This window comes from Eleutherodactylus coqui, chromosome 7 (genome assembly GCF_035609145.1).
Source record: "Eleutherodactylus coqui strain aEleCoq1 chromosome 7, aEleCoq1.hap1, whole genome shotgun sequence".
Classification (NCBI taxonomy): domain Eukaryota; kingdom Metazoa; phylum Chordata; class Amphibia; order Anura; family Eleutherodactylidae; genus Eleutherodactylus; species Eleutherodactylus coqui.
In genome coordinates this window covers 141,690,061-141,715,377 of record NC_089843.1, presented here as the reverse complement: position 1 = coordinate 141,715,377, position 25,317 = coordinate 141,690,061, and the positions used below count along the sequence as shown (strand labels likewise).

At 48.9% G+C, this 25,317-nt stretch overlaps 2 protein-coding genes across 3 annotated transcripts in view; one reads left to right on the top strand and one right to left on the bottom strand.

Annotated features, from left to right (window-relative positions):
- Positions 1–12,318, bottom strand: part of SCLT1 (sodium channel and clathrin linker 1) — a 148,568-nt gene extending 136,250 nt beyond the window's left edge. For both annotated transcript variants that reach the window (XM_066573748.1, XM_066573749.1), the window contains exon 1: positions 12,253–12,318. The gene's annotated coding sequence lies outside the window, so the exon portion shown is untranslated. The remainder of the gene's footprint in view (positions 1–12,252) is intronic.
- A 251-nt stretch (positions 12,319–12,569) lies between these two features.
- LOC136572824 (UPF0462 protein C4orf33 homolog) overlaps positions 12,570–25,317 on the top strand; it is a 70,175-nt gene continuing 57,427 nt past the window's right edge. The window contains exon 1 of the mRNA XM_066573747.1: positions 12,570–12,662. The gene's annotated coding sequence lies outside the window, so the exon portion shown is untranslated. The remainder of the gene's footprint in view (positions 12,663–25,317) is intronic.

Below are 25,317 nucleotides of genomic sequence, written 5' to 3'. Positions count from 1 at the left end.
TCCGCAGGCCTTAGGTACGTCATTTCATCCTCCCTCACGGATATGATCCGTGGGGGGAGATGAAACGCAAGCTTTTTTTAACTTTTTAAAACTTTTTTTTTACTTTTTGCACTTTTTTTTTTTTACCTTTTACCCCTTTTTTTATTTATTTTTTTTTACTTTTTGCACTTTTTTTTTTACTTTACATGATCACTGTCATCCATTGGATGACAGTGATCATGTCCCTGGTGACGTCCCTCTGCTCTTGGCTACACATGGCAGCCAGGAGCAGAGCAATTTTGAATTTACCGGGGCTCGAGCCCCTCTGTGCACGCGCCCGATGTCAATCATCGGGCGCGCATGCGCAGACGGGGATTTCGGGTCCCGGGACATCGGGACATCGCAGAGGACCGGGGGTGAGTATCTTCACCTCCCCTCATGGATCCGATCCATGAGGGGAGGTGAAACTTTACTTTTGTTTTACTTTTTAAACTTTTTCGCGATCACCGCTATCACAATGGATAGCGGTGATCGCGGGCCCGGGGACCGCTCACAGTGGTCCCCGGTAACACCTCCTGGTTCCCGGCTACCTTCAGGAGCCGGGAGCCAGGAGATTTTAAATTTGCTGGGGACACCCGGGCTTTTGCGCGTGCGCGTGACGTCATCGTCAGGCGCGCATGCGCAGAAGGCCGCCGGCGGGTCCGGGAGGACCAGATCTCCGGGGGACACCGCCGACAAGCCGTGTGAGTATTTTCAGCTGCCGTGATGGATCCGATCCATCAGAGCAGCTGAATTACTACTTTTTTTACACTGTTTTCTTTACTTTTTTGCGATCGGCGCTATTCATTTTATAGCGCCGATCGCAATGCCGGGGGGGACTGCCCGCATCCTGGGATGACAGCTCCATGCTGTCGGCTACCTGCGGGCACCGACAGCATGGAGCTGTCACGTCCTCAGGCCAGTGGGCATCAATCCAAAGAGGATGCATAAAACTACGTCCTCTAGGATTAAGGCCCACTTTCTGAGGACGTAGTTTCCCGATGGGGCCGTCGTTAAGGGGTTAAGAGTTTTCTTCAGAACTCTTGAGGTGCTACCCAGAACTCTTATAAAATCGCAGGATTTCCCCAAAAATTTATTTAGACATAACTGAAATTTTTTTTGATCCGGCATCTAAAAATCAGCGAGAACTTTGTAAATATTGGTTCTATTGGTTCGGAAATCTTGCGGTTTGGCCGCAGCGAAAAACCGCAAGATTTCCGCCAGGAGTACCGCCGCTGCAAAACCCGCGGCGGCTTTGAAGCGGCCCGGCCGCCCGCTGTTCCGCTGAGGCCAGCGCTCCCATAGAGGAGAGCGCGCCCGCAGCGGGGAAAAAAAAATGAACATGCCGCGGTCGGCAAATCCGCGCTGGCTTAGCCGCAGCGGATTTGACGTCCCGTGTGGACGAGATTTCTGAGAAATCTCGTCCACAAGGCTGGCTAATCCCGGGATTAGCGGCCGCATGCGGATTTGCCGCGGCGAAATTCTGCACAGAATTTCCGCGGCAAATCCGCCCCGTGTGAACCCAGCCTTAGAAAACTGATTATATCAAGCAAACATGCAGTGGGCATAGAAGTGAAATAAGATGAGAGAGAAGGAGAAAAGAAAGAAATGAAACCACGTGGTTAGGTCCGGAGAAAATCAAAACTGGATCCAGATCATCCAGATAGAGGCACATTTCTCATGTCCTAGTTCGTCTCTGGCACTGAGCTCTTCCATATCTTTCAGGTGATCTAAAGCTTCCCACCACATTATTCTAGAGGGAGGTGTCGTAGATTACCATATTCTGGGGATTATCTGTTGCATGGCCAGTATAAAAAATCTGAGTAGGGAGCTTTTCAAATGTGCCACTGATCCTGGGAACATAGACAGTACTACTATTTCTGGCGTAAACTGGACCTGAGTTCTGCATACTGTGGAGTAAAGAGTGTTGATCTCCTGCCAGAATGGGCGCATCAGAGGACATGACCACCAGAGGTGAACAAATGACCCTCTTTCCGATTGGCATCTCCAACATTTATCCGGATACTGGGGGAATATCCTGGCTAGTTTCACTGGGGTCTGGTACCATCTTGTTAGTATTTTGTAGTTTAACTCCTGCACCTTGCTAGAAACCGACATTTTATGTGACAGGATGTATGATTTTTTTTCCAAGACTCCTCTGGGGGCGCCACCTAGTTCTCGCTCCCAATTCCTTTCAATGTCTTTCCCGCAATTGCGCGTGTCCTCCTCAACCAACATCTGATATAAAGTCGATATTGTTTTTCAAATGCCGCGATTTTATAAGAGTTCTGGGTAGCACCTCAACAGTTCTGAAGAAAACTCCTAATGCTCGAAGCTCTAGAACCCATATTTACAAAGTTCTCGCCGATTTTCAGATGCCGGATCAAAAAAAAATTCAGTTATTATGTGTAAATAATTTTTTGGGAAATCCTGCTATTTTATAAGAGTTCTGGATAGCACCTCCAGAGTTCTGAAGAAAACTCTTAATGCTCGAAGCTCTAGAACCAATATTTATAAAGTTCTCACTGACTTTTAGATGCCGGATCAGAAAAATTTCAGTTATGTGTAAAAAAAAATTGGGGGGAAATCCTGCGATTTTCTAAGAGTTCTGGGTAGCACCTCAAGAGTTCTGAAGAAAACTCTGAATGCTCGAAGCTCTAGAACCAATATTTACAAAGTTCAAGCTGATTTTTAGATGCCGGATCAAAATAATTTCAGTTATTATGTGTAAATATTTTTGGGGGAAATCCCACGATTTTATAAGAGTTCTGGGTAGCACCTCAAGAGTTCTGAAGAAAACTCTGAATGCTCGAAGCTCTAGAACCAATATTTACAAAGTTCTCGCTGATTTTCAAATGCCGGATCAAAAAAATTTCAGTTATTATGTGTAAATATTTTTGGGGGAAATCCTGCGATTTTATAAGAGTTCTGGGTAGCACCTCAAGAGTTCTGAAGAAAACTCTGAATGCTCGAAGCTGTAGAACCAATATTTACAAAGTTCTCGCTGATTTTTAGATGCCGGATGCAAAAATTTCAGTTATTATGTGTAAATATTTTTGGGGGAAATCCTGCGATTTTATAAGAGTTCTGGGTAGCACCTCAAGAGTTCTGAAGAAAACTCTTACTGCTCGAAGCTCTAGAACCAATATTTACAAAGTTCTCGCTTATTTTCAAATGCCGACTCCAAATATTACAGTTATTATGTGTAAATAATTTTTGGGGAAATCCCGCGATTTTAAAAGAGTTCTGGGTAGCACCTCAAGAGTTCTGAAGAAAACTCTTAATGCTCGAAGCTCTAGAACCAATATTTACAAAGTTCTCGCTGATTTTCAAATGCCGGATCAAAAAAATTTCAGTTATTATGTGTAAATATTTTTGGGGGAAATCCTGCGATTTTATAAGAGTTCTGGGTAGCACCTCAAGAGTTCTGAAGAAAACTCTTACTGCTCGAAGCTCTAGAACCAATATTTACAAAGTTCTCGCTTATTTTCAAATGCCGACTCCAAATATTACAGTTATTATGTGTAAATAATTTTTGGGGAAATCCCGCGATTTTAAAAGAGTTCTGGGTAGCACCTCAAGAGTTCTGAAGAAAACTCTTAATGCTCGAAGCTCTAGAACCAATATTTACAAAGTTCTCGCTGATTTTCAAATGCCGGATCAAAAAAATTTCAGTTATTATGTGTAAATATTTTTTGGGGAAATCCTGCGATTTTATAAGAGTTCTGGGTAGCACCTCAAAAGTTCTGAAGAAAACTCTGAATGCTCGAAGCTGTAGAACCAATATTTACAAAGTTCTCGCTGATTTTTAGATGCCGGATGCAAAAATTTCAGTTATTATGTGTAAATATTTTTGGGGGAAATCCTGCGATTTTATAAGAGTTCTGGGTAGCACCTCAAGAGTTCTGAAGAAAACTCTTAATGCTCGAAACTCTAGAACCAATATTTACAAAGTTCTCGCTGATTTTCAAATGCTGGATCCAAAAATTTCAGTTATGTGTAAAAAATTTGGGGGAAATCCCACGATTTTATAAGAGTTCTGGGTAGCACCTCAAGAGTTCTGAAGAAAACTCTGAATGCTCGAAGCTGTAGAACCAATATTTACAAAGTTCTCGCTGATTTTTAGATGCCGTCTCAATGCTCGAAGCTCTAGAACCAATATTTACAAAGTTCTCGCTGATTTTCAAATGCCGGATCAAAAAAATTTCAGTTATGTGTAAATATTTTTTGGGGAAATCCCACAATTTTATAAGAGTTCTGGGTAGCACCTCAAGAGTTCTGAAGAAAACTCTTAATGCTCGAAGCTCTAGAACCAATATTTACAAAGTTCTCGATGATTTTTAAATGCCGGATCAAAAAAATTTCAGTTATTATGTGTAAAAAAAAATTCGGGGAAATCCCGCGATTTTATAAGAGTTCTGGGTAGCACCTCAAGAGTTCTGAAGAAAACTCTGAATGCTCGAAGCTCTAATACCCATATTTACAAAGTTCTCGCTGATTTATTAATATCATTTTTGGAAGTTAGCACCGCAGAGATACATTTGTTGTTTTTTTTGCCTAATTCGCTAGAACTATTTTAAAAATTAATAGGGAACTCTAGAACTCTTTGGGGTGCATCCAGAACTCATAAAAAAAATAACTTTTTTGAAAGATGGGGTGCTGACTTCACAGAGGTATAAGCAACTGATATTTGGAACGGTTCATAATGCTGCCCCCACCATCTTCACTGCAGGAGGGTGCTCTTTTGGTGATGCACAGTATTGGCTTTGCACCAAACATACCTTTTGGAATTATGGCCAAAAAGTTCACCCTTGGTCTCATCAGACCATAATAGTTCTCCAACATACTTCTGGCAGACTTTATGTAGTTTCTGACAAAACACAGCCGGGCTTGGATGTTTTTCTTTGTTAGAAAAGGCTTCCGTCTTGCCTACAGCCCAGACATATGAAGAATAGAGATGAGCGAGCGTACTCGGAAAAGCACTACTCGCTCGAGTAATTTGCTTTATCCGAGTATCGCTGTGCTCGTCCCTGAAGATTCGGGTGCCGGCACGGAGCGGGGAGCTGCAGGGGAGAGCGGGAGGAACGGAGGGGAGATCTTTCTCTCCCTCTCTCCCGCCCGCTCTCCCCTGCTCCCCGCTGCGACTCACCTGTCAGCCGCAGCGGCACCCGAATCTTCAGGGACGAGCACAGCGATACTCGGATAAAGCAAATTACTCGAGCGAGTAGTGCTTTTCCGAGTACGCTCGCTCATCTCTAATGAAGAATACGGGTGATGGTTGTCACATGCTCTATACAACCAGTACTTGCCAGAAACTCCTGCAGCTCCTTTTTGCTTTAAAAGCTCCCACATTTCAGTCAAACAACATGATGAAATTATGATGAATTGTATTTTGCACTAGATAAAAGAAGAAGGCCGGCCTCGCACGAACGGGTCGGATTCCGCTTGGAGATATCTGCAGCAGAAGACCTGCAAGTGATCGCGCAAATGAATTGCGAATGGCTGCGTATGTGTGCGGTTTTCTGCTCAGATATACACATACATGAAAGAAAACTGGTAAGCAGAGAATGACACCAGAACTGTACACAATCGACCGTCCAGGCGAAAATTCTCTCTCTCCCTCTCCTTCCCCAGCCGGAATTCCAGCATTTCTACCTGGTCTCCTAACAAGTTACGGGCCATTCCGCCGCCCATATGCAATGTTACGTGCGTATGGCCTGCGGGTCACACACATCCATAGACATCAATGGAACCCATCCGCGTGGAAACTTCCAAACTACGTGCCTTTCAATGCCCGCATATTACCGCAAACGGCAATCACAGAATCCGCAATTCAAAACCGGTCGTGTGAGATCGGCCAAACTGAGACCTTTGTGCCTTATTTATCAAACCTGTCCAATAGTAAAACTGCCCATAGCAACCAATCACAGTGCAGCAGTAAGAGAAGCTGTGCTGTGATTGGTTGCTATGGACAAATACCATTTTCATGGCAGATAGTTTTCATAAATGAGGGCTTTTGTCTCATGAAGTTTGCGCTCACTACACAGCACCGCGGTTCCAGGAAGCAAAATGGCCGCTCTATAACAGTAGTGTGGTATGGCGGAACAAATCTATAAGTTCAGTGTAAGAAATAACCGATGATCGTGGAGAAGAGATACACCTAATGGGGAAAAAAGTAAGGTGCGGTTCAAGAAGTTTCCTGCAACTGGAAATATTCTAAGCAGTCTGGAGAGCTGGGCAATCTGTTTCCAGAGAAAGTACAAGAAATCTGAGCGGGGTTTCAGAGACTTCTGGGGAAGTCAATTTGACAAGGATCTAGATAATTCAACATACCGCTAACGACAGTGCAAGGAGTACTGCGTATGCATCCTTTATAAGTGCAAATCGTCCAACAATGAAGCTAGACAACAAGCCGTGTACATAGGAATTTGCTACCAAAATATCGTCTGTAACACCAACAGTCACTTTCTTGGAAACATCTTGGTCTTAGGCCTCATGTCCACGGGCAAATTATGAATTAAAATCCGCAGCGTTTTTCCCGCACGTGTGATCCGCACCCCATAGGGATGCATTAGACACCCGCAGGTAGTTAAATACCTGCGGATGTCATTTTTCCCTGCAGGTGCGGGTCCCGCATGCAGGAAAAAATCCAGACCATGCTCCATTTAGGTACAGGTCTCCCGCAGGCTTCTGTTGCAGCCTATGGAAGCCGTCCGGATCCACGGAACACCCGCACCAGAATTTAATTCACCTGCTCTGGACGGTACGGGTCTTCCCTTCTTCGCGGCCGGATCTTCTTTCTTTGGCCCGGTGGATGTGCCCAGCGCATGCGCGCGGCACGCAGCCGGCATGCCGAGCACATCCGCCGGGCCGAAGAAAGAAGATCCGGCCGTGACGGAGAGAAGATCAGGAGCGTGCGGAGAGGTGAGTAATTCTTATTTTCAGCCCTCATGTCCGCGGGGCAGAAGGGACCTGCTACGAATTCTCCATGGAGAATCCGTAGCGGGCCTGATTTTCCCCGTGGACATGAGGCCTTATTAGGGCTCCTTAAGGGCTCATGTCCACGGGCAAAATATGATTTAGGATCCGCAGCGGATCTCCCGCGCGCGGATCCGCACCCCATAGGGATGCATTGACCACCCGCGGGTAGATAAATACCCGCGGATCGTCAATAAAAGGCATTTAAAAAAAAATGGAGCATGAAAAAATCCGGACCATGCTCCATTTTCATGCGGGTCTCCCGCGGGGACGGCTCCCGCGGGCTTCTATTGAAGCCTATGGAAGCCGTCCAGATCCGCGGGAGACCTAAAATAGGAATTAAAAGCATTTACTCACCCGCAGCGGACCGCGAAGCTCTGCTCTTCCTCACGGCCGCATCTCCCTTGCTTCGGCTCGGCGGATGTGCCCGGCGCATGCGCGCGGCACGTCTACGACGTGCCGGCGACGTGCCGGCGGCGTCAGGAATTCATCCGCCGGCCGAAAATGAAGATCCGGCCGTGAGGAACAGCTGACCTTCGCCGCCCGCGCCGGATAGGTAAATGCTTTTAAATTTCTATTTTCGGCGCTCATGTCCGCGGGGCAGGAGGGACCCGCTGCAGATTCTCCATGTAGAATCTGCAGCGGATCTGATTTTCCCCGTGGACATGAGGCCTAACACTGCTGAGAAAATCATGCGAGATTTGTGCATTGCAAGACGCACAAGTATGGAATCCCTGTTATAGTAATGATATATGTATTCTATTGTATATATCTTTTCATAGGTTTCTCTAATCAGTCTATGCAAACACACACACACACATTATATATATATATATATATATATATATATATATTCCTTCTTAGTAGATAACAGCATCTAAATGGTTAACTTGTTCAGTATTGTACACTGGAATGTATGAGATTCTTGTGTTCTATCTGCTATGCATGGTTCTCAGCTCTCACACCGCCCTCCCACAGATCTTTCCCACGAGAACGCTCCGGGGCAAACACCGCTGATAAGAAAAAGCTACTAGTATAATGAACACAGTATTAGTTTCATTTCTTCTTGCTTAGTTAGAAATCACTTCTTTTAGTAGCAATACACACCTTAAGGCGTTAACATTAGAGATGAGCGAGCACGCTCAGTAAAGGCAGATACTCGAGTGAGCATCGCTCTTCTCGGGTAACTGCATACTCATCCAAGCAAATGCGGGGAGGGTGGCGGGGGGGGGGTAGTGTGAGAGAGATCTCTTCCTACCCCCGCTCACCCCCAGCATTTGCTCGGATGAGTATGCAGTTACTCGAGAAGAGTGATGCTCGCTTAAGTATCTGCCTTTACTGAGCATGCTCGCTCATCTCTAGTTAACATATGTTAATCATTGGAATCTAAGCCAATCTTGGGTTGTAATGATTTTAGGGGCATGTATTTCTATTGCTATGTCATTTAGAGTATATATGTACTGTGATGCTATTAATAAATCAGAAGTGTACTGATGTTGACAAGCATTGTGCCAGTCTTACTGACTCTGCATGCTGCATGCATGCACTTCTCAATAACCAATTTGGAGCAGTACAGTGAAAACACATCACAGCATGTCCATTTTTTTTTTCGATATCCTTCCGTGGCTGTCACAGCCACGACGGAGATAAAGGGAACCCCTGCAGGGATGTTAAAGGGGTTGTCCCGCGCCGAAACGGGTTTTTTTTTTTTCAACCCCCCCCCCCCGTTCGGCGCGAGACAACCCCAATGCAGGGGTTAAAAAAAGAACACCGGAGAGTGCTTACCTGAATCCCCGCGCTCCGGTGACTTCTTACTTACCTGATGAAGATGGCCGCGGGGATCTTCTCACTCGGCGGACCGCAGGGCTTCTGTGCAGTCCATTGCCGATTCCAGCCTCCTGATTGGCTGGAATCGGCACGTGACGGGGCAGAGTTACACGGAGCCGGCATCCTGCACGAGAGGCCCCATTGAGAAAAGAAGAAGACCGGACTGCGCAAGCGCGTCTAATCCGGCGATTAGATGCTGAAAATTAGACGGCTCCATGGAAACGAGGACGCTAGCAACGGAACAGGTAAGTGAAAAACGTCTGATAACTTCTGTATGGCTCATAATTAATGCACAATGTACATTACAAAGTGCATTAATATGGCCATACAGAAGTGTATAGACCCACTTGCTTTCGCGGGACAACCCCTTTAAGGCAGGGACTTATTTTGGGGGGAAACATGGTAGTTAATTTTATACAAAGACATTTGAAACGAGGCTAGAAGACGCCTCACTTGTAATCATTATAATTTCTTAGCATTTGGTTATTAAAAACTCAACAAGTGCCCCACGTTGGGGTGACTTTTCTTTAGAGGCAGGACTTCTCTCAGGCCGATTGAAGCTGTTTCTCATGAGACCTATTCTATGGGAATTTAACATACGCACAAATATATGCATGTGAAAAAAAAATACATGGGACACATACGCCCATGTGAGGGAGCCCTTAACCATCTGTTGTAGGCATTGCACTATGTCTCTGCTGTCAGTCCTTGTGGTCCTTCCACCCTCTCATCACTGTGTGTTCCGGCTCTTCTGCCCTTCCATCGCTGAATGATGGTATCATATGGTCACCAGTTTGCACTGTGTAGGTTCTGTTGTTTCCGCCTGCACTCCTAGCAATCCGCTCATTGTCACAGTTTGCTGCCTTAGGAAAGAGCCTTGATCTTACTTAAAAGGGTTGTTCAATTGTAAACTTTTGATGGCCTATCCTGGTCTGCCACCCAGGACCCCTGCTCATCAGCAGTTCACTAGCTTGATGTGCTTACACAATGAGTTGATTTTTGCAGGAAGTAGACAGCTCTGTCCCCGCTCGTGCCTGAGACCGGCTCCTGGTAGCTCCGCCCCGTCACGTGCCGATTCCAGCCAATCAGGAGGCTGGAATCGGCAATGGACCGCACAGAAGCCCTGCGGTCCACCGAGGGAGAAGATCCCGGCGGCCATCTTCAGCAGGTAAGTAAGAAGTCACCGGAGCGCGGGGATTCAGGTAAGCGCTGTGTGGTGTTCTTTTTTAACCCCTGCATCGGGGTTGTCTCGCGCGGAACGGGGAGGGTGGCGGGGGGGGGGGATTAGTGTGAGAGAGATCTCTTCCTACCCCCGCTCACCCCCAGCATTTGCTTGGACGAGTATGCAGTTACTCGAGAAGAGTGATGCTCGCTCAAGTATCTGCCTTTACTGAGCATGCTTGCTCATCTCTAGTTAACATATGTTAATCATTGGAAACTAAGCCAATCTTGGGGTCTAATGATTTTAGGGGCATGTAAAAAAAAAAAAAAAAAACCCGTTTCGGCGCGGGACAACCCCTTTAAGGCACTAGGTTTTATTTTTGGGGAATGTCTTCTTATACTTACCCAGCAGGCTCGGTCCAGGTCCCTCCCACTGCTCTCCGGAGCCACGGCGTGGTTCCTGCAGGCCTCGTTAGCTCGTACAACATCACTTCCTGGTTACTGGATTCATAAATCCGGCCTCCACAACGCCATGGTTGTAGATTGATTCTTCACGCGTCACACTCAGCCAACCAATGCAGCATTTAAAGACCCAATCACAGCCATTACATCCTGGAGGCGGGATTTATGAATCCCGTAACCAGGAAGTGATGTTGTATGAGCGGCTGAGGACTGCGCCGGAGCTCTGGAGAGCAGCGGGAGGGACCTGGACCGAGCCTGCTAGGTAATTTATTCCTTTTTGTTAATGTAGTCTAATTAAGGCTTATATTTCAAGCCTCCCTGACAATCCTAAAAAATAAGGGTAGGGCTTATATTCGGGATTGGTCTAATTTTTGGGGAAACACTGTAATAAAGCAGATGACTTCCCATCACATTCGTTGCTGTGTGTGATTTGTAAGCTCCGTTGAGCATTAACACCTAATTTGGCTGCCTGAAAACATACCAGCTAGCGAATATTTGCGCTAACACACATATTGGCGTGTAATACGCACCAGAACAGGACATGCTGCATTACACACGTGTGAAAAAAAACACAGACCCAATAGAAGTTAATGGGCTTTTAGCACCACACATTATACATGTAATATGCGGGAGCCGTGTGAGTGAGCCTTTAGGGATCCTGCCCACAGCCAGATATTTGATGCGGAATCCGCGGAGGGCATCCGCAAATAGCGCTCATAGCATGCAATGGGAAAATGCGTTTTCCGCAAGCAGAGGAAAAAAAAACCGCAGCATACTCAATTTTTTCGCGGATTTGGCGCAGACTGCTTCCATTGAAGTCAATGGAAGACGTCCGACCTGCGGCCTGTATACAATGACATTGTGGTAAGGTCGTGGATTCCCCATCATGGTCATTGGGTATTAGGCCGGCTTCTCAAGGGCGATCCGGACTGAGAGATCCCACAGGGAAATCTGGCTGTGACCCCGGCCAGCGACCCTGCTTTATCTGTAATGCAGATGACCGCGGACGCTCGCCGTCAGTCATGCACAGTGCAGATTTGTTTTTTTTTAATATTTGGGTTTTCCGTGCCGTCGCTGGGTGATGACCCGGGCACCCACGGTCCATACGTAATGTTAACTGTGCACGGGGTGCGGGTCGTACAGCCTCCGCTGACTTCCATGGAGGCCGTCCGCACGGAGTCTGCAGCAAATACGGCATGTTTCGATTTTCTCCTTACGGAATCTGCAATTCGTATTCGCGAGTGAGAAGGAAAAAGTGAAGGTACAGGCCTTTTGTGTGTGCGATTCCTGCGGATACCGCAATAGGAATCCAGTTGTGTGAAGCCGCCTTATGGGAGCAGTTTTGGTGCATGTGATCTGCTATAATCTCCCTACGCTATAACTGTGCCTCTCACACAGTGCCAGAAATGCGCAGACAAGGTGAAAAAACACAGGATGCAAGTTTGAGAGAGGCTGGCGCAAGCCAATCAGAGCGCCTCCTTGCAGTAAAGTACTGGCCTGCAGCTCTTTATACACCCCCCCCCCCCCCCATTCCCATTCCCATTCCCATTCCCATTCCCAGGGAATACCCCAATACAAAGCGCCTGTCAGTATGAAGTGCTGGACATACATAGCGCCCCCTAAAGGGGCAGCCAGAGACTGCCGGTATACAGCTTCCTTCACAGGGGCTGCCAGACATGTCTGCACTAGTCAGCCTGAGCGCCACTGTACCGCCTCGGACTACATGTACCGCCCGGACTGTGCTGCCATACAGCGGCCTCCCGTGTACCGGCTGTGCCGCAGCTCACACCTCACTTGTGAACGTACCTTCAGAGGCAACAGCGGCTCTAGTTAATCCTATAACTGACAAGCGCCGCACACCGGAAGGACTCGTCTCCTTGGTAACCACACGCGTCCCTACCACAACAGCCAATCGAAACGACCGTTTTGAAAGCACCAATGAGCGCGCACCTTCTCTGTGACTCTAGCTTGTTGTCGTGCAACACCTGAGAGGCGCGCTGTGATTGGCTGCTGCGCGACTCCTCTATACAGGAGTACAGCGGTGCTGGCGTAAGATGGGCGTGACCCGGGCGGTGCTGGCGTAAGATGGGCGTGACCCGGGCGGTGCTGGCGTGAGATGGGCGTGTCTCGGGCGGCCCCACTTATGGTCCTGTCCTGCTGAACCGGGAAGTGGCGGTTTTGAAACTCGTGACAGGAATTGCTCCGACGGCCCTGAGGTACCGTACAGCCGTGTCCGGGAGGGCAGGACCTCCGCCTATCAGTGGCGGCCTTATAGCAGCTGCTGAGGTGGAATGTAGCCATTGTAGTGCTGCTAATGAGCTGCACCGTAAGATGCGGGAAGAAAACCTCCTGCAGGATGACGGACAGCCGAGCGGAGACCAGACGGACCCCTTATAGTCCGTGAGGTCCTGCCATGTTTTTTTATAGATGTCTGTGTGTATTTCTGTATATATACTTTTTTTTCTCGTTTTTTATCTCTTTGAGGTGAAATTTTGCAAGTAATTAATAAAGGTGTAATCTGTAATGTTGGCCGGTATATTGGTCTTCAGACGCCGTTTCTTCCTGCCATCATCCATTGTCTACAGATAGAACAGCCTGCGGCTTCGTTCACACAGGCTTGACGATTTTGGGACGGCCTTTGTCACAGCCACAGCGCGGCCGAAAATCACGTGAACGAGGGGCAGCTGGGACCAAGTCACGGCCGCAACCTCCGTTTTAACGCCCGTTCAGACGTCCGAGGCCGCAGCCCCGGAGTACCGTCACATATACGCCGCAGCCCCGGAATACCGTCACATATACGCCGCAGCCCCGGAATACAGTCACATATACGCCGCAGCCCCGGAACAGTCACATATACGCCGCAGCCCTGGAACACAGTCACATATACGCCGCAGCCCCGCAACACCGTCACATATACGCCGCAGCCCCAGGAATACCGTCACATATACGCCGCAGCCCCGGAACACAGTCACATATACGCCGCAGCCCCGGAAGGCCGTCACATATACGCCGCAGCCCCGGAAGGCCGTCACATATACGCCGCAGCCCCGGAAGGCCGTCGCATATGCACCGCAGCCCTGGAAGGCCGTCGCATATGCGCCGCAGCCCCGGAAGGCCGTCACATATGCGCCGCAGCCCCGGAACGCCATCGCATATACGCCGCAGCCCCGGAACACCGTCGGCCGGCTTATGACAAGGAGAGGAGGTGGAAGCTTAGCACAGCTAGTCCTTCCCCTTCTCTGCTCCAGCTTATGGGAGCTGCCACCAAGGAGATGGGGCAGGACTTTAGCACATTAGCTCCCCCCCATCCCACGCCCTCCCATTGCAGACAGCCAGCAAGGAGCAGAGAGGAGGGAGAAGGGGAAGGGAGTTTAGCAGGCATGATTCTAAACTCCCTCCCACCTCCCTTCCCCAGCAGCTGCCATAGGCTCCCATAGGAGTCTATAGCAGCGGCTGATGTATTCCAGCCGAAGATAGTTCCAGAACTATCTTTTCTGTCCGGCGTAAAAACATCTGTCTGGAACGCGCACCGTAAGCGCTATCCTTGCCGGACGGATGTTTTTACACATTGAAAATACGCCCATCTGAACTGATGCATTGGAAACCAGCGTATATCAGCTGGCTGTGAAAACCGATATACACTCGTGTGAAAGAGCCTTACCCCTGTGTGATAACCCGCCCCCTACAGCCCGGATCCGCCTCTCTTCGGATTTTCGCAAACTATTCTGCTCTCATGGTCTATATGATTTATGGCGGACTAACAGTCCTGCTGACCGGCTGTGTATTTTTTTGTACCCCTGTAGCATTTATAGACTTGGCTAGTTTTTGGTGACACTCCCACTCTTGGCCTTCTCCGCAATGTCTAGATCCGATTTTCTAGTCGGATTACGCTCCCATAGTGCTCTCTCATGCTACCATGCTGGCCACAGTTTGTCGTTGGCGGCTCAATGACCCCTGGGTCATAATCCTCCACCACCAGAGAAGATATTCACTCCCTTATTATTCCAATGAGCGCTCTTCGCGCAGTGCAGCGCTACATATATCTTCTTGCTTTCCGAATCTAGATCAAGTGTTCGAGCTGCTTGATGAATTACAAGTCGCACACATTTTGTGTAATCAGCTGATTCTCTCCGTTATTCGTCCCACAACATGAAAATTTATAGATTTCTAATAAAAGATGAGTTTAGGTGACACCTTACTCAGTACCCTCATTATCTACTTTTTGGGAAGCCCATAAAGTGGTGATAAGGGGACAGGGCATGGCCATTGCTTCATGCCTTAACCCCTTTAGTAGCACACCTGAAAAATCTCCAGGGCTTGCTGCACTGACCATGCAGTTAAACCTTGGAGGATTTCTGTGGACAGCTCTAGTGCTGAAATGTGCTGAGCTATCATCTGAAATCTAGAGATGAGCGAACGTACTCGTCCGAGCTTGATATTCGTGCGAATATTAGGGTGTTCGGGATGCTCGGTACTCGTTACGAGTACCACGCGGTGTTCCGGTTACTTTCAGTTTCCTCTCTGAGACGTTAGCGCGCTTTTCTGGCCAATTGAAAGACAGGGAAGGCATTACAACTTCCCCCTGTGACGTTCAAGCCCTATACCACCCCCCTGCAGTGAGTGGCTGGGGAGATCAGGTGTCACCCGAGTATAAAAATCGGCCCCTCCCGCGGCTCGCCTCAGATGCCTTGTGAGTTAGCTGAGGGACAGTGGTATCGTGCTGGAGCTGCTGTAGGGAGAGCGTTAGGAGTTAGTGTAGGCTTCAAGAACCCCAACGGTCCTTCTCAGGGCCACATCTAATAGTGTGCAGTACTGTGTTAGCACTGTATTTTTAATTTTTTTTTCAAAATTGGATCTGCAGAGCATTGCGCCCTGCAATAGGGACAGAAGTGGTGGTTAGGCAGGGAGAGTGTTAGCAGTGAGTGTAGGCTTCAAGAACCCCAACGGTCCTTTCTAGGGCCACATCTATCCGTGTGCAGTACTGTCCAGGCTGCTGTTAGCAGTGTTGCATATTTTTTTTTCTTTTCTCAAAACCGGCTGTGCAGACCATTGCACCCGGCATTAATACTACAGGGATAGAATTGTGTAGGCAGGGCCAGAAGACATACATTATTCATTGAATACACGCAGTGTGGCTTGTCCTTTGAAAAACAAGGGAAAAAATTCTATTTCACCTGCCTCTGACAGTCCTCAGGGCTCTGGGTACGTGTGTGCTGCGTGCAGAACGTTAAAAAAAATCAGACGCAGCCAGCTACGTTTTACTGCAGGCTTGCGCCAATTTTTTTCCTGCATGGGAAATCCCTGATCTGCTGGAGCCAATAACTTTGCATCACTGCAGTTCTCTGACACATTTGCAGGGCCACAACACAGTTATTAAACTTAGTAGTATTCATTGAATACACGCAGTGTGGCTTGTCCTTTGAAAAACAAGGGAAAAAATTCTATTTTGGCTGCAGGCTTGCGCCAATTTCTTTCCTAGCTTGGAAATCACTGGTAATACAGCATGCGTAGGGGTAGGCCGAGAGGACGTGGACGCGGCCGAGGACGCGTAGGCCCAAGTGAGGGTGTGGGCACAGGCCGAGCTCCTGATCCAGGTGTGTCGCAGCCGACTGCTGCACGATTAGGAGAGAGGCACGTTTCTGGCCTCCCCACATTCATCGCCCAATTAATGGGTCCACGCGGGAGACCTTTATTAGAAAATAAGCAGTGTGAGCAGGTCCTGTCGTGGATGGCAGAAAGTGCTTCGAGCAAGCTATCATCCACCCAGAGTTCTGCGCCGTCCAGTGCTGCAAATCCGAATCCTCTGTCTGCTGCTCCTCCTTCCTCCCAGCCTCCTCACTCCACTACAATGACACATGCTCTGGAGCGGGAAGACTCCCAGGAACTGTTCTCGGGCCCCTGCTCAGATTGGGCAGCAGTGGTTCCTCTCCCACCAGATGAGTTTATCGTCACTGATGCACAACCATTGGAAAGTTCCCGGGGTCCGGGGGATGAGGCTGGGGACTTCCGGCAACTGTCTCAAGACCTTTCAGTGGGTGAGGAGGACGATGAGACACAGTTGTCTTGCAGTGAGGTAGTAGTAAGGGCAGTAAGTCCGAGGGAGGAGCGCACAGAGGATTCGGAGGAAGAGCAGCAGGACGATGAGGTGACTGACCCCACCTGATGTGCAACGCCTACACAGGACAGGTCTTCAGAGGGGGAGGCACGGGCAGCAGCAGGGCAGGTTGCAAGAGGCAGTGCGGTGTCCAGGGGTAGAGGCAGGGCCAGACCAAATAATCCACCAACTGTTTCCCAAAGCACACCCTCGCGCCATGCCACCCTGCAGAGGCCGAGGTGCTCTAAGGTCTGGCAGTTTTTCACCGAGACGCCTGACGACCGACGAACAGTGGTGTGCAACCTTTGTCGCGCCAAGATCAGCCGGGGAGCCACCACCAACAGCCTCACCACCACCAGCATGCGCAGACATATGATGGCCAAGCACCCCACAAGGTGGGACGAAGGCCGTTCACCGCCTCCGGTTTGCACCGCTGCCTCTCCCCCTGTGCCCCAACCTGCCACTGAGATCCAACCCCCCTCTCAGGACACAGGCACTACCGTCTCATGGCCTGCACCCACACCCTCACCTCCGCTGTCCTTGGCCCCATCCACCAATGTCTCGCACCGCACAGTCCAGCCGTCGCTAACGCAAGTGTTGGAGCGCAAGCGCAAGTACGCCGCCACGCACCCGCACGCTCAATCGTTAACCGTCCACATAGCCAAATTTATCAGCCTTGAGATGCTGCCGTATAGGGTTGTGGAAACGGAGGCTTTCAAAGCTATGATGGCGGCGGCGGCCCCGCGCTACTCAGTTCCCAGTCGCCACTACTTTTCCCGATGTGCCGTCCCAGCCCTGCACGACCACGTCTCCCGCAACATTGTACGCGCCCTCACCAATGCGGTTAGTGGCAAGGTCCACTTAACTACGGACACGTGGACAAGCACAGGCGGGCAGGGCCACTACATCTCCCTGACGGCACATTGGGTGAATTTAGTGGAGGCTGGGACAGAGTCAGAGCCTGGGACCGCTCACGTCCTACCCACCCCCAGAATTGCGGGCCCCAGCTCGGTGGTGGTATGTTCGGCGGTGTATGCTTCCTCCACTAAACCCTCCTCCTCCTCCTCCTCCTCCTCAACCTCTGTCTCGCAATCTAGATGTGTCAGCAGCAGCAGGACGTCGCCAGCAGTCGGTGTCGCGCGGCGTGGCAGCACAGCGGCGGGCAAGCGTCAGCAGGCCGTGCTGAAACTACTCAGCTTAGGAGATAGGAGGCACACGGCCCACGAACTGCTGCAGGGTCTGACAGAGCAGACCGACCGTTGGCTTGCGCCGCTGAGCCTCCAACCGGGCATGGTCGTGTGTGACAACAGCCGTAACCTGGTGGCGGCTCTGCAGCTCGGCAGCCTCACGCACGTGCCATGCCTGGCCCACGTCTTTAATTTGGTGGTTCAGCGCTTTCTGAAAAGCTACCCACGCTTGTCAGACCTGCTCGTAAAGATGCGCCGGCTCTGCGCACATTTCCGCAAGTCCCACACGGACGCTGCCACCCTGCGCACCCTGCAACATCGGTTTAATCTGCCAGTGCACCGACTGCTGTGCGACGTGCCCACACGGTGGAACTCTACGCTCCACATGTTGGCTAGGCTCTATGAGCAGCGTAGAGCTATAGTGGAATACCAACTCCAACATGGGCGGCGCAGTGGGAGTCAGCCTCCTCAATTCTTTTCAGAAGAGTGGGCCTGGTTGGCAGACATCTGCCAGGTCCTTCGAAACTTTGAGCAGTCTACCCAGGTGGTGAGCGGCGATGCTGCAATCATTAGCGTCACCATTCCTCTGCTATGCACCTTGAGAAGTTCCCTGCAAACCATAAAGGCAGCCGCTTTGCGCTCGGAAACAGAGCTGGGGGAAGACAGTATGTCGCTGGATAGTCAGAGCACCCTCCTGTCTATATCTCAGCGCGTTCAGGAGGAGGAGGATGAGGAGGAGGGGGAAGAGACAGCTTGGCCCACTGCTGACGGTACCCATGCTGCTTGCCTGTCATCATTTCAGCGTGTATGGCCTGAGGAGGAGGAGGAGGAGGATCCTGAAAGTGATCTTCCTAGTGCGGACAGCCATGTGTTGCGTACAGGTACCCTGGCACACATGGCTGACTTCATGTTAGGATGCCTTTCTCGTGACCCTCGCGTTACACGCATTCTGGCCACTACGGATTACTGGGTGTACACACTGCTCGACCCACGCTATAAGGAGAACCTTCCCACTCTCATTCCCGAAGAGGAAAGGGGTTCGAGAGTGTTGCTATACCACAGGACCCTGGCGGACAAGCTGATGGTAAAATTCCCATCCGACAGCGCTAGTGGCAGAAGGCGCAGTTCCGAGGGCCAGGTAGCAGGGGAGGTGCGGAGATCGAGCAGCATGTACAGCCCAGGCAGTGCAACAGTCTTTAAGGGCCTGGACAGCTTTATGGCTCCCCAGCAGGACTGTGTCACCGCTCCCCAGTCAAGGCTGAGTCGGCGGGAGCACTGTAAAAGGATGGTGAGGGAGTACGTAGCCGATCGCACGACCGTCCTCCGTGACGCCTCTGCCACCCACAACTACTGGGTGTCGAAGCTGGACACGTGGCCTGAACTAGCGCTGTATGCCCTGGAGGTGCTTGCTTGTCCTGCGGCTAGCGTCTTGTCGGAAAGGGTGTTTAGTGCGGCTGGGGGAATCATCACAGATAAGCGTACCCGCCTGTCAACCGACAGTGCCGACAGGCTAACACTCATCAAGATGAACAAAGCCTGGATTTCCCCAGACTTCTCTTCTCCACCAGCGGACAGCAGCGATACGTAAGCAATACGTAGGCTGCACCCGCGGATGGAAGCTACGTTCTCTCTCACCATCCAAAACGGGGACATTTCTGCTTCATCAATCTGTGTCTAATATTCCTCCTCCTGCTCCTCCTCCTGAAACCTCACGTAATCACGCTGAACGGGCAATTTTTCTTAGGGCCACAAGGCTCACTCATCTAATTTTTCTAAACAATTTTTATATGTTTCAATGCTCTTAAAAGCGTTGAAACTTTAACTTGAACCAATTTTTAGTTAAACTGGGCTGCCTCCAGGCCTAGTTACCACTTAAGCCACATTAACCAAAGCGATTAATGGGTTTCACCTGCCATCTTGGTTGGGCATGGCCAATTTTTACTGAGGTACATTAGTACTGTTGGTACACCAATGTTTTGGGGCCCTCACCTACAGTGTAATCATAGCAATTTGTATGTTCTTCGCCTGCACTCATGGTACAGAAGTGTGTGTGGGGTTGGCCTACACTTTAGCTACATAAATGTAACTTGGGCCTTGGCTATACTGCAGCTACTGAAATGGAACTAAGACTGCGCTCCCACTATACTGCTGCTTCGGAATTGTTCCTGGGGCCTGTGTAGGCTGCTACTATTACTGAAATGGAACGAAGACTGCGCTCCCACTATACTGCTGCTTCGGAATTGTTACTGGGGCCTGTGTAGGCTGCTACTATTACTGAAATGGAACTAAGACTGTGCTCCCCCTATAATGCTGCTAGTGATATGTTAGTGGGGCCTGTCGCTAATGCTACGGCTGAAATGTTACTAATTCTGGGCTCTGCCTATACCGCTGCTAATGGTATGTCTCTGGGGTGTGGAAACAGAGGCTTCCCAAAGACATGATGGCGGCGAGGCCATTTCCCACCAACGCTGTTACTGTTAAGGTGCATATAACCACGGACACGTGGAGAGGACACGTAGTGCCTCAAAAACATCCCCCGCCACGGCCCACTTAATCCTGGCCACATTCCGAAAACCAACAAAATAAAACCGTGCTACTAGGTCCGCAGTCACCACCACATTACCACCAACGCGGTTACTGTTAAGGTACATATTACCAGTCTGACTGGGGCATGCAGTGTGGGCCGAAGCCCACCTGCATTAAGCACGACATTACTACCTCAGCTGTGTTGGGCAATGCAATGGGATATTTCTATGTACCGCCGGTGGCTTCCTGGCACCCACCCATGCTGTGGGTCCACAGGGAATTATAAATGCATCTGTTTCCACTTGTAAAGAACCCCAGTCTGACTGGGGCATGCAGTGTGGGCCGAAGCCCACCTGCATTAAGCACGACATTACTACCTCAGCTGTGTTGGGCAATGCAATGGGATATTTCTATGTACCGCCGGTGGCTTCCTGGCACCCACCCATGCTGTGGGTCCACAGGGAATTATAAATGCATCTGTTTCCACTTGTAAAGAACCCCAGTCTGACTGGGGCATGCAGTGTGGGCCGAAGCCCACCTGCATTAAGCACGACATTACTACCTCAGCTGTGTTGGGCAATGCAATGGGATATTTCTATGTACCGCCGGTGGCTTCCTGGCACCCACCCATGCTGTGGGTCCACAGGGAATTATAAATGCATCTGTTTCCACTTGTAAAGAACCCCAGTCTGACTGGGGCATGCAGTGTGGGCCGAAGCCCACCTGCATTAAGCACGACATTACTACCTCAGCTGTGTTGGGCAATGCAATGGGATATATTTATGTACCGCCGGTGGGTTCCAGGGAGCCACCCATGCTGTGGTTGCACAGGGAGTTGTAACTACATGTGTCCACTTCTAAAGAACCCCAGTCTGACTGGGGCATGCAGTGTGGGCCGAAGCCCACCTGCATTAAGCACGACATTACTACCTCAGCTGTGTTGGGCAATGCAATGGGATATTTTTGTGTATCGCCGGTGGGTTCCAGGGAGCCACCCATGCTGTCGGTCGACAGGGACTTCACAATAGGGAGTTGTACCTGCCTGTGTCTATGAATTAAAAAGCCCGGTCTGACTGGGGCATGCAGAGACACCTTGACAGAATGAATAGTGTGTGGCACATATGTTCCCCATTGCTATGCCCACGTGTGCAGCTCCTGATGGCGGTGGCACAGGATTATATTTCTCATTGCTTCTGTACAGCATTGTGGGCTATCGCCCCGCCCCTTTTAAAGAGGGTCGCTGCCTAGCCGTGCCAACCCTCTGCAGTGTGTGCCTGCGGTTCCTCCTCATGGCAGACGCACTTCTAAATAGACATGAGGGTGGTGTGGCATGAGGGCAGCTGAAGGCTGCGCAGGGACACTTTGGTGTGCGCTGTGGGGGGGGAGGGGGGGCGGTTGGGCAGCATGTAACCCAGGAGAAGTGGCAGTGGAGTGTCATGCAGGCAGTGATTGTGCTTTGTTGGAGGTAGTGTGGTGCTTAGCAAAGGTATGCCATGCTAATGAGGGCTTTTCAGAAGTAAAAGTTGTTGGGAGGGGGGGGGCCCACTCTTGCCGCTATTGTGGCTTAATAGTGGGACCTGTGAACTTGAGATGCAGCCCAACATGTAGCCCCTCGCCTGCCCTATCCGTTGCTGTGTCGTTCCCATCACTTTCTTGAATTGCCCAGATTTTCACACAAGGAAACCTTAGCGAGCATCGGCGAAATACAAAAATGCTTGACTTCAATGGGGTTCGTTACTCGAAACGAACCCTCGAGCATCGCGAAAAGTTCGTCCCGAGTAACGAGCACCCGAGCATTTTGGTGCTCGCTCATCTCTACTGAAATCTTCTGGGTTTTTTACTGCATACCCAGAGCAGCAAGTCCCGGAGATTTCCCTGCCATAATATGGTAATAATAAACCTGCCACTGAAGTGGTTAAAGGGGATGTCTCGACTAAAGCCCAGGAGCTTAGGACTCTTATTCGAACATTAGAATCGCAGATGTCAGCTAGGCCCACTGCCTCTTGTTTGAAGCACAAGTGCAGCTAAAGGACCTGGCAATACACACAAGGGTGATCACCTTCTGTACTTCAAGCAGCGTTTTACTAGAAGAGCAATAAAGCTCCTACATCCTAGCCTTGGAGAGCACACTCTTACTGGTCTCCAGAAGCTATTCCAGATGATTCAGGGTGTCTCTGCTACCATCCCAAAGATATTTCTTCCCTTTTTTAAGGTTATTACACCACCCTCTATAACCTCCCTAGTTTGCTTCCTGTTGATTACAGGGCCCACCCAGCCTGTCTACAAGACTATTTAATTTCCTGTAACCTCCCTTCTCTTCCTCCTGGAGCTTTGGCTTCCCTTAACGATCCAATTATTGATGAGGAGCTTCTGCCAATTATCAAGGATTTACCCAATGGCAAGTCTCCCAGTCCGGACAGGTTTACCTATCTATACTATGAAGTCTACCAGGCTGAGCTTGCCCCTTAGCTTCTTTCCTTTTTTAATTCCTTTCTAGAATGTTCCCCTATTCCTTCCACTATGCTTCACTCTCATATCACACTTCTCCCCAAACCGGGTCAAGACCCTCAGGAGCGTGTGAATTATAGACCCATAGCATTACTGAATATGGATTTGACATTATTCACTGGTGACTGTTTGAATGTTCGGATACACTTTCTTATTCATAAGGATCAAGTTGGTTTTGTTCCTTGCCATCAAGGGGGCGACAACACTAGGTGGGCAGTCGACTTAATTGAGGTGGTCAATAACCAATCGAATTCAGCCTTTTTGCTTAGCTTGCAATCGGCTTGTTTGGCTCTTTATGATGGAATCTCTTTAGAGCTTTTGGCATTTCAGGATTCTTCTTAAAAACCATTCAATCTCTGTTTCTAACCCCTCCACGGAGGTCAAATTACGCCATTATTCCTCTGCCCTTCTGAATTTCCAATGGTACTAGACAGGGCTGCCCGCTGTCACCTCTTCTTTTTGTCCTCTGTTTAGGACCTCTAGCACGATCCAGATATAACAGGTGTTCTGATTAGGGATAGGGAATTTAAGCCTTTCACGAATGATGTGCTACTTACGTTCACATCACTCTACCTAATCTACATCTCATCCTACAGGAGTACGGTTGGTTGACTTTCAGACTATAAAATAAATGTGTTTAAAACAGAATCCCTGCCCCTGAATGTTCCCCCTATTGATTTGGACTTGTTCCAATGTAACTTTAACTACTAATGGAGGGACTCTTCGCTTAAGTATTTGGGGGTACACCCCCCCCTACATACTCTACTCTTTACTTGCTAATTTCCCACCCCTCTTCAATGCGTTACGTATGCTCCTAGATAAATGAAAGCCCCATCATATTTCATAATTAGGGTTTATCGCAGTCGTTAAAATGACCCTATTACCAAAATAAATTACCCTATTGCCAAACTTAAATAACATTGGGTTGCCCATCTCAGTCATATTCCTTCTTGGTCTGCCCAATATGCCTTGACTAAATGGATGGAAATTGAGAAATTGTAGCTTCCTCCAGTGTAGCCCAATTCCTTGCTCCTCCAATCTTTTAGGCCCCATGAAATTCACAAGAGCTATATGGATCACCTGTCAACATCGGTACTCAGTAGCATCCCAAAAAATCATTCACAATTTCCCTACCTCTATACCTCAACGTTTACTGTCCCCTATGGTGCCAGCTTGATATGATAGATCCTCACACCCGTCAACTTCATTTGTTTGAGTTCTTCACGTTCCCTTCACCTTCTGTCCAGTGAAAGACTTAACTATTATCAAGCACGCCACTTTATAAACTCACTTTTTGGCTTAACTAAAGTTACTTTGCTGACACCCTTTAAAAAGTTATTTTGTGCCAATACTTTTATCAATGGAACCAAGTAGAAAAGATACCAACAGCACAATTTCAAGGCTAAATGTAGCCGGACAGGTGTATGCACAGCCACCATAGGTCCTGACCCAGGAATGGACCTCAGTTGCAGATCAATGTAAATAGACGAGATGGCAGCATCCGTGGTGCAATTAAAAGTAGATTTTTATTCCTCCAAGATGATATACAACGTTTCAACCCTTTTCAGGGTCTTTTTCAATACTTTGATCAACTTCTCCTGTGTCGACCTACTGACATACCTGCTCCTCACAGATATACGACCATATGGGAGGAAGCCCTAGGTAAAACTATCCATTTATCTTTATGGCAAATTATCTAGAATCGAACAGCTAAATCTTCCATCTGCACCACCTACTTCTGATGCATTGGTATGGTACTTCAGACCTGCTTCACTCTCTTAATCCTTCCATCCCGTCTAGTTGTTGGAGATGCCGGGCGGAGGTTGGTACCCTTGTCAATATTTTCTAGGAATGTGCTCTCATTACCCCTTTTTTGGATTGAGATCCTGGCCCATTTGGACAATATATTTCATATTTGGATTCCCTTGGAGCCTCTCCACTACTTGCTAAATGGCCCTCTAAGGTGTTTGGGGAAGGCTGTTTCCTTATATTTGTACATTGCTCAGCAAAGACTTTGACTGCAAAAGCTTTGAAACAAATGACCCCTCTCTCTCGGCTGGATTTGTTTGCCAGATTAAAGGGAGCCCGCTCTCTGGAGTATCTATAGGCGTCCTTGAATAACAGTCTAGATTTGTTCCAGGCCATCTGGGACCCGTGGGACACCTGATGCATCCTGAACACTCCATAATGTCGACATGACACATTACTTAGGAATAGGATAAACTGTCTCCCATATCTCTCTTCACCTATCTACCCCTCACCTACCCTCCTCCCATATTAATTTCTTCAATTTGTGGTGTCCCTTTGGGTGCATACTCCACAATTCTACATTTTAGGCTTTTTTTTATGTTTTGCTATGGATCATTGATTCTCCCCTCTTGGTATTATGTACTGGATTTCAAAACTTTTTAAATAAAAACACAGTTAAAAAAGTTGCACAAATCCGCCACACACATAAATATCAAGGTTTATACATTTTTCATTGACCTTATCCTGTACCCAATCTTTAGCATAACATTTGATGACTGCAACTCTTGTGATACCCATTAGAGTCAT